This window comes from Peromyscus californicus, unplaced genomic scaffold (genome assembly GCF_007827085.1).
Source record: "Peromyscus californicus insignis strain IS unplaced genomic scaffold, ASM782708v3 Scaffold_4__1_contigs__length_199733344, whole genome shotgun sequence".
In the NCBI taxonomy this organism is placed as follows: domain Eukaryota; kingdom Metazoa; phylum Chordata; class Mammalia; order Rodentia; family Cricetidae; genus Peromyscus; species Peromyscus californicus.
In genome coordinates this window covers 175,298,200-175,310,947 of record NW_026294562.1, presented here as the reverse complement: position 1 = coordinate 175,310,947, position 12,748 = coordinate 175,298,200, and positions in this window count along the sequence as shown.

Sequence of the window (12,748 nt, the reverse complement as noted above, 5' to 3'; positions counted from 1 at the left end):
ACTCCAGATCTTCACAGGAAGGAAATTAGTACACTATGAGAAGGCAATCCTACCTTTATTATGCTTTATTTTATTTTATTTTGAGACAGGATCTCTTTATATAGGTGTCCTGAAGCTCATTATATCGACCAGGCTGGCCCTCAAACTCACGGGCATTTACCTGCCCCTTTCTCCAAGAGCTGGGACTCAAGGCTTGTGCCACTGTGCCCAGCTGTGGACCTTTATTATTATTACTTTTTTAAAAGCTTGCTCCTCAGGGGCTGGAGAGTTGGCTCCACGGCTAAGAGTATCTTTTCCTGTGAAGAACTGAGGTTTGATTCCCAGCCCCCACATGGAGGCTCACCAGTTCCTCAGGCACCAAGCATGCATGTGGGGCCCATACATGTGTGCAGACAAAGCACTCAGAAGAATCCTCAGGAACCAAGGCGACTTGTGGGTCCTGAGCCCTCACTCCCCAACAACTAAGGTAACTCCTGATCACTAAGTCTGTTGATTCCTATTGACTCAACTCCAGGATGTATTTATTCTCCGTTACTGGGAAAAATCTGAGCTCCAATTTTTTGTTTGTTTGTTTTGGTTTTTTGAGACAGGGTGTTACTGTGTCACTCTGGTTGTCCTGGAAATCACTTTGTAGACTGTTGGTTAAAGGATGCTGCTCATGGCAGTGGCGGCGGCGGCCATGCCAGCAGAGGAGAGTGCTGATCGGAAGAATCACAAGCCATGGTTACCTTTTTTTTTTTTTTTGGTTTTACGAGACAGGGTTTCTCTGTGTAGCTTTGCGCCTTTCCTGGAACTCGCTTTGGAGACCAGGCTGGCCTCGAACTCACAGAGATCCGCCTGGCTCTGCCTCCCAAGTGCTGGGATTAAAGGCGTGCGCCACCACCGCCCGGCTTATGGTTACCTTTTTAGAGCTTTATTGGGAGAGATGGGGGGGGGGGGAGAGAGAGAGAGAGAGAGAGAGAGAGAGAGAGAGAGAGAGAGAGAGGGAGAGAGAGAGGGAGAGAGAGAGAGGACAGACGGAAGGAAAGAGAGTGGAAAGAGAAGGGGACACACAGAGGGCCCGCCCGCTTTTTAGGCTGGGATGCCGTCGCAAGATGGTGACATAATTGAGGACAGAATCCTTACATCCCGGACTTTCACTTATTATAAAAAAAGCAAATAGGCCAGGCGGTGGTGGCGCACACCTTTTATCCCAGCACTCGGGAGGCAGAGCCAGGCGGATCTCTGTGAGTTCGAGGCTAGCCTGGGCTACCAAGTGAGTTCCAGGAAAGGTGCAAAGCTACACAGAGAAACCCTGTCTCAAAAAAAAAAAAATGTCAAATAGTTACCACCAAGCAGGGAGCTTCTGGGTGCCATCCCGACTGCCTAGTCTCAGTGGTCTAATTCCTGGTCTCACTATCAGTGGGGCTCAGGATCTCACAGAGGGGAGCTGGCAAGGGTGCTGTTGACCTCAATAGATTACAGAGATAGTTTAGCCCCTCTCCCCTGTGTGTTCACACCGCTACACACAACCCTTTCCTGCCACAACAGCACCCAAGTCTTCCCCAGCATCAAACACATCTAGAACTAGAGGGCATGACCCCCCCCCCCCAGCCTGCCTGAACCAGTTCTAAGTTCATGTGTGTGCTAGGTGAGAAAAGTCTTCTGAGACAGGTGGTCCCAAGCCCTTGTGTGACATGGCCTCCGGTAAGGCGTTAGTACGGTACCCTATGGAATTTGAAGCTTGAATACCATTTTGTTAGAGTTTCAGAGAAAAATAATAGGACAGTCAAGTTGCAAGTCTTGGCAGGTTCCAAGAAGAGGGTTGATGGAAGAGAAATCCAGGCTTTTTGAGATAGGGTGGAGGAAAGCAAGCTGAGCAATAGATCAATAAGCAGCTGCAAATACAGGAGAGAGTCTTGAGTGTTGGGACAAGCATGCGTAGGATTTTTGCTGATATCCAGAGAAGGGAGGGAAGGAACTGTTTTGAATGAGAATTCTGAAAAGTGGCAGGTTCAGCAGTGAAGATCTGCCAACAGCTGCCAACAGCTGCACCTAGGGAGGGGCTTCTGGCCTGGAAAGAAGATGGCCTTGGCTCCTATCAAGCACGTCTTGAGGTGAATCAGCATTCTTGAGCAATGGGCCCTTAGTCATGTGACTGGCAGGTCTAGTTGGATGGACTCTTCTCCCCGCCCCTGAGACAAGGTTTCTCTGTGTAGCCCTGGAACTCCCTCTGTAGACCAGGCTGGTCTCAAACCAAACTCTACCTGCCTCCGCCTCCGGAGTGCTGGGATTGAAGGTGTGTGCCACCACTGCCCTTGGATGGACTCTTAAGGGAGGCAACAACAGAAATATACAATGTTTGGGCCTGTTTAGAAGGAATCCAGATTCTGTTCTGACCAGGAGGAAGTAGCTTCCTTTAATGGGCCAAAACAATGCCCTGCTCTCTCCCCTCTGCTCCCTTTCATATGGTATTTTAAATGTAAAGCTGGTTATGAAGGAGGTTATCTTCAGTGACGCCTAAGCCTGCCTGATTCCCACGTGGAGAGTTGAGACACTAAGACTGTTTAGATTTTAGTGTTTACGTGTCTAGGTTTAAGTGTGGAGTTGATCTGACTCCTTACCGTTGAAGAGGGTTCCATTCACAGTGACCTTCAGACCTTGGAGTAAGATCAAAGGAATCGGTTGGATGGAGTTAGACCTCATTGAAGGTAGGACAGGAGACAAAATTAAGAGAGCAGCTCAATATAAAATATCCAAAGGTTAATAAGCTCACTCGCTAGATGATAATAGACACGAACCATTTCTGCCATGAAGATTCATAGATTGAATTCCAAAGCTGTTTGCCAAAAACATGGTGGGGCCAATGAGATGGCTCAGTTGGGTAAAGGTACCACTGGGACCTGGGTGGTGAAGGAGAGAATCAATGCTTCACGGTGTTCTCCAGTTTCCACTCAGACACTGACATGTGCACACACTCGGGAGGCAGAGGTAGGCGGAGCTCTGTGAGTTCGAGGCCAGCCTAGTCTATGTAAGGATTCTGTCCTTAATTACATCACCAGCCTGAGACGGCGTCCCAGCCTAAAAAGTGGTCAGGCCGTCTGTGTGCCCCCTTCTCTTTCCACTCTCTTTCCTTCTGTCTGTCCTCTCTCTCTCTCTCTCTCTCTCTCTCTCTCTCTCTCTCTCTCTCTCTCTCTCTCCCCTCCCCATCTCTCCCAATAAAGCTCTGAAAAGGTAACCATGGCTTGTGATTCTTCCAATCAGCACTCTCCTCCACCAGCATGGTTGCCGCGGGCAGCGGCCAGCCACGAGCAGCACCGTTTAACCAACACTGGTGCCGTGACTCAGATACACCACCGAGGACCTACTATGACCACTGCCTCTTGCTGCCTCCTCCCCCATCCAGTGAGACCGCAAGACCGTGAGCACACACGTGCGTGCACGCAAGCGCACACCCCTCACCGCCTCCGCTGGACCCCCACACAGCTACCGCTGCTGCTACCACAGTGAGTCCGCTGTTCTCACGACTGTAGTCTGAGCTATATTCTTTGCCACAGACACTCTGGGGGTTGTCCTCGGGCTGTGCTGGCAACGGCAGGCACATTTTCACTCCTGACGAGGGAGTCAATGCTGTCTGGGGTCCAACACCAACTGCAGTGCAGCCGCAGCCCTCACGATCCCTTGATGAAGAGGATGGGGAACTTGAGCTGATTCATAGATCTCTCTCCACTGTTTGGGGACACCCAAGATTGGAGTCTGATCCCGGTTTGTTATTTTAATTTTTTATTTTTCTCTCGGCTACAGCCATGAGACAAAGGGGCAGATATGTTTACCACCTACACTGGCGGATTGGGGCGGGTACCGATAACTCTGGCTGAATAACAGCTTTACAGGAACTTCTGCCAGCAAATGGGCAAATAAAAAAATTACTTTATCTCCAAGCTTTCTGCTAAAGCTCTAAACCCTTCTCCCTCCCCACTTCTGCCTCTGCCACGTGCAAACTTTTCTGTCTGACTTCCGCAGGCAGTGGGCGGGCTCAAATGGGCGGACTTGGGGGGTTTCTACGACTCACCCTAACTCACCTTAACTCCACCCACTCATTCTCAAACTGCCTTGAGAAGCACAGACAGGTCTGGAAGTGGCTAAGATCCATACAAATAAGTTAGCAGTAGTCAGGATAGCTCTTAAGCCAAAAATCAGCTTATAGCCTCAGACAAGTCTTCCAAAAGGATCGGTTTATAGTCTGCCTACTGGCAGGTCTTCCAAAAGCTGTCCTTAAGCCATCAATCATCAGGGAAAAAAAAATTCAGGACACGGAGTAAAATCTGTCTCTTGTTCCCCAGACCTCCCCGACTAAAACTTAAGCATCTGGAATCAGGCAAAAGAGTCATCTGTGGCATTTAAGGTGTGCCAGGGAAGAGATAAAAGCCCGAAAACAAAATTGCCAAGTGCTGGCACTTGCTGACTCCCAAAAGCTATTGGGTCCCTGTTTTAAGTGAGGAAAAGGTCACGGGCTAGCGAATGCCCTGTCAGGCCATCAACAGCCTTGTTAAAAGTGCCCCCTAGAAAGACAAAGAGTCAGCTGACTGCCCCCAGGCGCCAAGACGCTTGGGTACATCAAGCTAAGACCTCCAGCAGACCTAGGCTTGGCTACAGACATGACAGGGAACCCAGAACGCAGCAGGGAAGCGATCTGTTTCTTTCCTTCTGGACACCAGAGCCACTGACTCAGTCCTGGGAGTTTTGGGATGTCACCTCTCCTTTATTGTCGGGTACAGAGGACAGCCTTACCACCTCACCAGATTTAATTGCACCTTTAGAGTTACTTAATGAAAAAAGATTTCCACCTAAAATAAGAGCTTATTGCTTCACTCCAGATCCACTCCCTGTGTTTCTCACGTGCATACAGACAGGGCCCTGATCTTTGCCTTGTCCCTAATTCCAAAAAAATAAATTCTCACACACCACAAGCTTTTCTCTTCCCAGTTCCCTGTTCTAACTCACTGTTCAGCTAATGGTACAGGACTAGCACAGAACCAGAGTCCAGAGATCATCAAGTAAGAAACTGTAACAGCTAAAGGTATTTACACCCCCAGACCCAAAAGCATCTGGGCGCTATAAAAAAAGACTTTAATATAAACATCTATTACTGTGAGATGCTTTTAACAATTGATCACCTGTCTCCTGGATGCCAAACTAATAAAGGAAACAGGTGCTTTAAAATAATCTGTCTCTGATAAAGATTAACATGTTTCAAAATCCATAGGGACAGGCTGGATCTACCTCAGATAAATGTCAACATAAAATAATAATGAGGGCTGGAGAGATAACTCAGAGGTTAAGAGCACTGACTGCTCTTCCAGAGGTCCTGAGTTCAATTCCCAGCAACCACATGGTGGCTCACAACCATCTGTAATGAGATCTGGCACCCTCTTCATATACATAATAAATAAATAAATCTTTTAAAAAAATAAAAAATAAAATAATAATGATTCTTTTCTCTAAGTTTTTTTCTGTGTCACCAACATCTTGTCAAACAAAAAGTTCCCAGCCACAGCCAAGAGGGATACATGTCTCCAGAACAAACAGATGACAGACAGCATCCCACAACGTCTGTCTACCTCAGAAAACTCCCCTTCTCCATTCCCCCAAGAGCCAACCGACGTCCAAAAGGCAGCTGGAAGCAGTTTTTGAGAGGAACGACACCCCTATTCCAATCTACCTGCTTTTTTTTTTTTTTTTTTCTGGTTTTTCGAAACAGGGTTTCTCTGTGTAGCTTTGCGCCTTTCCTGGAACTCGCTTTGGAGACCAGGCTGGCCTCGAACTCACAGAGATCCACCTGGCTCTGCCTCCCGAGTGCTGGGATTAAAGGCGGGCGCCACCGCCGCCTGGCCTATTTAACTATTGTAGCAGAAGACATCCCTGTTGCTGGGTCCTAATGGCTCCCTTAGGGGAGGGGGTGAGAAGATGCAGTGTCAACAACACAGACACTGGGAGTCAGTTGAAAGCAAACAGCAGACTCATTTATTCAATAATGGAGAAGGCCATTTACACCCTCCTCCCAGCACCCAGGCTGTGTCCCGATCTAGTGGCATTATGTGGTCATTCCTCATTGACTGGGCACAATCAGGAACTCTGACAGCAATCAGGAACTCTTTGACAGCAAATAGGACCTCCTCAGGCAGACTCCAGGGTGGTTCATAAGGAATTAAGTTATGTGCATGTCTTGGCAATTGGTGTGAGCCAATTTCCTCAACCCTATGGGCCTGTCCTACTACACATCCCAATCCCTAAGAAGAACAGAGGCGAGGCAGCCTATTGTTCACTGATTGGCAGCTCAGTCCCTCAGTCCCACTCAGTCCCTCTTTCAAAGTCCCTCATCCCCTTTCTTTGATTTTTTTTTTTGAGACAGGGTTTCTCTGTGTAACAGCCCTGGCTGTTCAGGAACTCACTATGTAGACCAGGCTGGCCTTGAACTCACAGAGATCCTTCTGCCTCTGCCTCCTGAGTGCTGGGATTAAAGGTGTGCTCCACCACTGCTGGCCAGAGATAAACTTTAACCCAGGAACCAAACTGGAAATGCACACAAACCTGCTCCTTATGTAAAGGCCATGGAAAGTGCTCCAGCCAGGGAAGGGAATGTCCCTAAGTGAAATCACCACCACTCGGGAGTTCCTGCCCCTAGAGCCCCAAAGCAATCTTGAGATTCTCTCAGCCAATTTAACTACTTATGGGAGAGTCCTAAAACTGTCCTGCTATGGTGACCAGGAACATGAAAGCCGACTTGGGTCCAAACCCTTGACACATAGGCAAAAGCCAGGAACTGAATCTTTGAAGTTGAGGTTTACTCAAAGAGCTGACAACCTGAGGATGAATACAGAACAAACTATTAGAGTGTGCTGGGCTGCTTGTGATGGGTGTGTGCACATCCCTTCCTACAGAATGAAGAGCAGTGTGCTCTCACAATACAGAATCTGAAGGGCTTGGGGCGGGTGAGCGGCTGGGGAATGGCTACATAGTTAAGAGCACTGGCTGCTCTTGCAGAGGGCTCACGATCAGCTGCTAATTCCAGTTCCAAGAGATCTGATGCCCTCTTCTGGCCTCCAAGAGCATTGCAAGCATGTGGTGCACAAATACCTGCAGGCAAAACACCAAGACACTGAAGGTATGAGCCACCACGGACTGGCTCTTGTTCGGTGTTTTAAGAAAGTGTTTTGTGCCGGGCGGTGGTGGCGCACGCCTTTAATCCCAGCACTCGGGAGGCAGAGCCAGGTGGATCTCTGTGAGTTCGAGGCCAGCCTGGACTACCAAGTGAGTTCCAGGAAAGGCGCAAAGCTACACAGAGAAACCCTGTCTCGAAAAACCAAAAAAAAAAAAAAAAAAGAAAGTGTTTTGAGAGCTGGGCAATGGTGGCACACGCCTTTAATCTCAGCACTCAGGAGGCAGAGGCAGGTGGATCTGAGTTCGAGGCCAATTTAATTTGGTCTACAGAGTGAGTTCCTGGACAGCCAGGACTGTTACACAGAGAAACCCCGTCCATCTTGAATACCCTCCCCCCAAAAAAGCCAACAAAACAAAACCACAACAAAAATGCTTTCTGGCAGTTCACGGCTGTCTGTACCTCTAGTTCCAGGGGATCCACCACCCTCACACAGACATACTTGCAGGCAAAACACTAATACACATAAAATACAAATAAATAGATCATTAAATATTAAAAAGTTTTTAAAAATACTTTGTAGGTGGCTGGAGAGATGCTCAGTGGTTAAGAGCACTTGTTCTTCCAGAGGACCTGGTCCTGTTCCCAGCACTTCATGGCAGCTCATAACCATTCATAACTCCAGTTTCAGGGGCTTCGATCCCTCCTCTGGCCTCCTCGGTACCAGGCTTAGGGTGGAGACTGAATCTGGTCTTGGTATGTATAGCCTAGGCCTTTGGTGTGTGGTTAGGATAGGTAAGGGCATTAGGGTGGGGCTCCTGCAATGAAAATGGTAGCTTTATAAAAAGACTGTTTGATGCCCACGCCAACCTGGGATGCTGCCAGCAGGGAAACTAGATGTAGATCCTCAACCTTGGCACGTCCGACCTGTGAGCCGAAACAAACTTCTTTTGTGTTCATCTACTTTTTACTTTATTTATCGTATGTGTATTGGTGTTCTGTCTGCATGTATGTCTACGTGCCACACATGTGCCTGGTGCCTGCAGAGCCCAGCAGAGGGCCTTGGATCTCCTGAAACGGAATGACAGGTGGTGTGAGCCACCATGCGGGTGCTGGGAGTTGAACCCAGGTCCTCTAGAAGAGCAACAAGTGCTCTTAACCACTGAACCATCTTTCCAGCCCACAAATACTTTATGAAATGCCTAGCCTTAGGTATTCTGTTATATTAACAGAAAATAGACTAATAGATCTTTCAACTCAGAGAGTCAGAAAAGGGTTTCCCTGGGAAGTGTGTCACAGAGCGCAAAATGTCTCAGCAAAAGGGCTGTGTCGGCCATGGTGTGAATCACTGTGAGTTGGTTAAGAACTCTACTCAGGTGGAGCTGGGATTCTTGATTATGTCGCAGAAAAGAATTCAGAATGAGCCATGATGAAGTAAAGTCAGAGTTTATCAAGAAATGGGGGGCTAGCACTATAATTGTTGTGTGACACCATTGTGGGGTGTCCACTAGAGAAGACTGCTCAGACATGAGTTAAAGCCAATGGAATGTTTTTATTTCTGGCTGGCGATTACACTGGGTGTTCAGGATCCCAGTGTACCCCTGAGCCTTTTTTGGGGTGAGCTTTTAAGCACAAAAAACATATCCTGGGTTGACACACTTCAGTTAACAAGAACAGTTAGCCAGAAGCAGGACTACAGATGCCATAAAGCAAGGTTAGTGCGTTTGGAGACTTTGCCAGCACTACGGACTGTGATGGACTAGGTCTTTGTTTTAGTTTTGGCAGGTGGTGTTGTCTACGTGCTGAGTTTTACAACCTGAATGGTACTTCCATCGTGGAGTGGGTTGTGGGGGCCTGTTACAACGCTATTCCTGGGGAGACATCAACAAACATCTACTCACGCCAGACAGAGAACCGATAGCAAGCCAAAACAAGATGCCAACCAAGTCCAACCTGGTGAATCAGTGGGTTTTATTGGGGTCATTTACAGGAGCAGAAATGACTCCCACACAGCTGCATCACCAAAGCCACCCCGTCAGGGGTGACAGCTCACAGAGCTGGGAAGCTGGAACACACTGCACAGCCTGCAGGCAACCAGCGTGTGTGTGTGTGTGTGTGTGTGTGTGTGTGTGTGTGTGTGTGTGTGTGTCTTAAAAATCAGGGACGTTAGCTCTGACTGCTTGAGGGATAAGGATGCTGGGATGTGGAGTAGGAATGTGTGGGAGTTTGAATAGGATGTCTCCCCGAGGCTTGTGTATTTGAATACTTGGTCCCCAGTTGGTGGGATATTTAGGAGGTGTGGCTTTGTTGGAGGGATTATGTCACTGGAGGCAATATTTGAAAGTTTAAAAGATTGACACCATCTCCAGTTCGCTTTTTCTACTTCCTACTCATGATTTGAGATGTGAGCTCTCAACTGTTCCTCCGCCATGATGGACTCTGATTCTTCAGGAACCATAAGCCCAAACAAACTCTTTCTTTGATAAGTTGCTTTGAGTTGTGATGTTTTATCACAGCAACAGGAAAGTGACTAATCCTGGTGCCAACACCCTCCCCTTTTAAGAGGCGTGGGCAGGAATTTGGGGGAAGCTTGGCCAGTCAAGTTTACAGAGATAGAGAAGATCTGCAGCTCTGGGGGCCGGGAAGTGGTCCACACAAACAATTCCACAGGCATTAGAAGTTCTACCATCCAACTTCCATGACTCCCCACTCTCTTTCCTCAAGCCCACTGTTAGTAGGAGTGTGTGTGTGAGTGTGTGTGTGAGTGTGTGTGTGTGTGTGTGTGTGTGTGTGTGTGTGTGTGTGAGAGAGAGAGAGAGAGAGAGAGAGAGAGAGAGAGAGAGAGAGAGAGTAATTAGGTAACGGTATCTAGAAAACTCTTTCTGCTCTCAAAAGGCAGGGAGGAGAAGTGGTTGGACACCTCTGCAATCCCAGCACTCCCATTGCTGAGGCAGGAGGATCACCTTGAGTTAGAGGCCAGCCTGGCCTACAGAGGGAGACCTAGTCTCAAAAAGACCCAAATCTGGGTGGGGATGTTTCAAGATATTTGATGTGGGTGCTGGGAATCAAACTCAGGTCCTCTGCAAGAGCGGTGACTTCCCTTAACCATTGAGCCATCTCTCCAGCCCCAGACCTTTTTTTTTTTTTTTTTTTTTTTTTTGGTTTTTCGAGACAGGGTTTCTCTGTGTAGCTTTGCGCCTGTCCTGGAACTCACTTGGTAGCCCAGGCTGGCCTCGAACTCACAGAGATCCGCCTGGCTCTGCCTCCCGAGTGCTGGGATTAAAGGTGTGCGCCACCACCGCCCGGCGACCTTTTTTTTTTTTAAGGGAAGCATAACCTGTAATTCTAGCTCTCAGGACCATAAGGGATTGGAAGTTAGACTGGGCTACATAGAAAGAGACCCCCATCTTAAAAACTGACATTGGTTTTATTTATTTGTTGTGGATTAATCTTTTTGTACACTGTGAAGATGTGTCACTCTGATTGGTTTAATAAACAGCTGAACAGCCAATAGTTAAGCAGGATTTCCAGACACAGAGGATGCTGGGAAGAAGGGCAGAATTGTAATTCAGTTGGCAAGGAAGCGGGATGTGGAGTACAGGTTAAAGGTAACCAAGCCACATAAAAGAACGTATACTAAAGATATGTATTAATTTAAGTTATAAGAGCTAGCTAGAAACAAGCTTCAGCAAAGACTGAGCTTTCATAATTAATAAGTCTATGTGTCATTATTGGAGCTGACGGTCCGATGGAAAAGTCTGCCTACATACTGTGCCTAATGTCTGGCCACAAATATTCACACAAGGCCTGAGAAAGCCAAAAGAAAGTTCAAAACATAGAGCCAAACGTGGCTTCCTGGCATGGTTTCCCGGTGGTCGTAATCTCTTGGGTAGGCTTGGTGTACAGAGACTGCCTGCTAGCTGGAGTCAGCCACCAGCACCATGCACTAAGCTCAGCCACCAGCACCATGCACTAAGCTCAGCCACCAGCACCATGCACTAAGCTCAGCCACCAGCACCATGCACTAAGCTCAGCCACACCTGCTGCGGACATGGCAGTTTAAGGTTTGTCTCAGGCCGGGCGGCGGTGGTGCACGTCTTTAATCCCAGCACTTGGGAGGCAGAGCCAGGCAGATCTCAGTGAGTTCAAGGCCAGCCTGGTCTACAGAGCGAGTTCCAGGACAGCCAGGACTACACAGAGAAACCCTGTCTCAAAAAACCAAAATAAATAAATAAATAAATAAATAAATAAATAAATTTGTTCATGTGATTGGAGAAAGCTACAGATGCTCAGTAAAGACAGGTCCAGGAAAAAAACAACCCTCTAAACCGCATTTAAAAACAACGCATTTAAAAAATGTCTGTAGGCTTAAAAAAGAAAATAAAATGTGCATAGACAGTCACAGAAAAAATAGTTTATAAAGAATAAGATAAAGTCTTTAAAGAAAAAATAAAAGCCGGGTGGTAGTGGTGCACGCCTTTAATCCCAGCACTCAGAAAGGTAGAGGCAGGTGGATCTTTGTGAGTTTAAGGCTAGCCTGGTCTACAGAGCAAGTTCCAGGACAGCCAGAGCTACACAGAGAAACCCTGTCTCGAAAAACTAAGAAATAAATAAATAAAAATAAATAAAATAATATAAAAAGGATAAGGCACATAAAGATGGAAAATACACAAAGTATTTTCCTATAATGGTGCCTTGTTACTTTAAATTTTTTGATTGCTGATGAGCAAGTAATAGCTGCTGAAAGACACTGGATTATAAAAGCTACTAAATTAAACCAACCTATATATTTTAAAAATGTCTCAACTTAAAAATGGAAGCCAAAAATATGTTTCATTGGGGAAGAGGTTGTGTGTTTGTTTTTACAGAAAATGAAAGGCTGTGGATTCATTCAAGGTTGATAGAGATCAGATTTGATCAGGGGAGATCCCTTGAAAATCCTGGCTACAGACATAAAGAAATATACCTAGAGAAACTACTTACTCAGACATAAAACAAAAATCATCTTTGGCCAGCTTGTGTACAACACACATTCCATACTTGTGTTAGTGCAGATACATATGTTACCTTTGAAAGTTTGTGTGTTTTCAGAGCAAGGGGACCGGACACCAGTGAAAACAGGTGGCCCTGGTGACCCAGCCTCTCAGAGCGCCTCTGTTGCAGTTTCCTCTGAGTTCTGCATCCAGAACAGCTTCAAGGCTGCTGGCTGAGGTGGTCCAGACTCACAGAGTATTCTAGCCAGGACTTGACCATTATTCTAATTTTTCAGGGTCCCTCAAAGATTCCAGGGCCCCCAGACAACAGAAAGAAGTCTAGAGAAAATAACAGACACATTCCCAAGAGATGGAGTGGATGGTTTTTGGTCATTTAGTGGGCTATGGATGTTTGTCATGGTTTAGGGGGGTTGGTTACAAATTGCTATTAGTCATAGTCAGGAAAAAAAAAACCCTAACAAAGGAGATTAGATTCAGGGATCTCTTTCTGAAAGGAAAAGGGGAGGGGGGATATAGTATAGAAGTTATGGTATACAAGGCAAGGAACTCAGGTCACCTCAGTTTTGTCAAATGCCTTTACATGTTGAACCATCTTCATGGCCCAAGACAAGCTTTA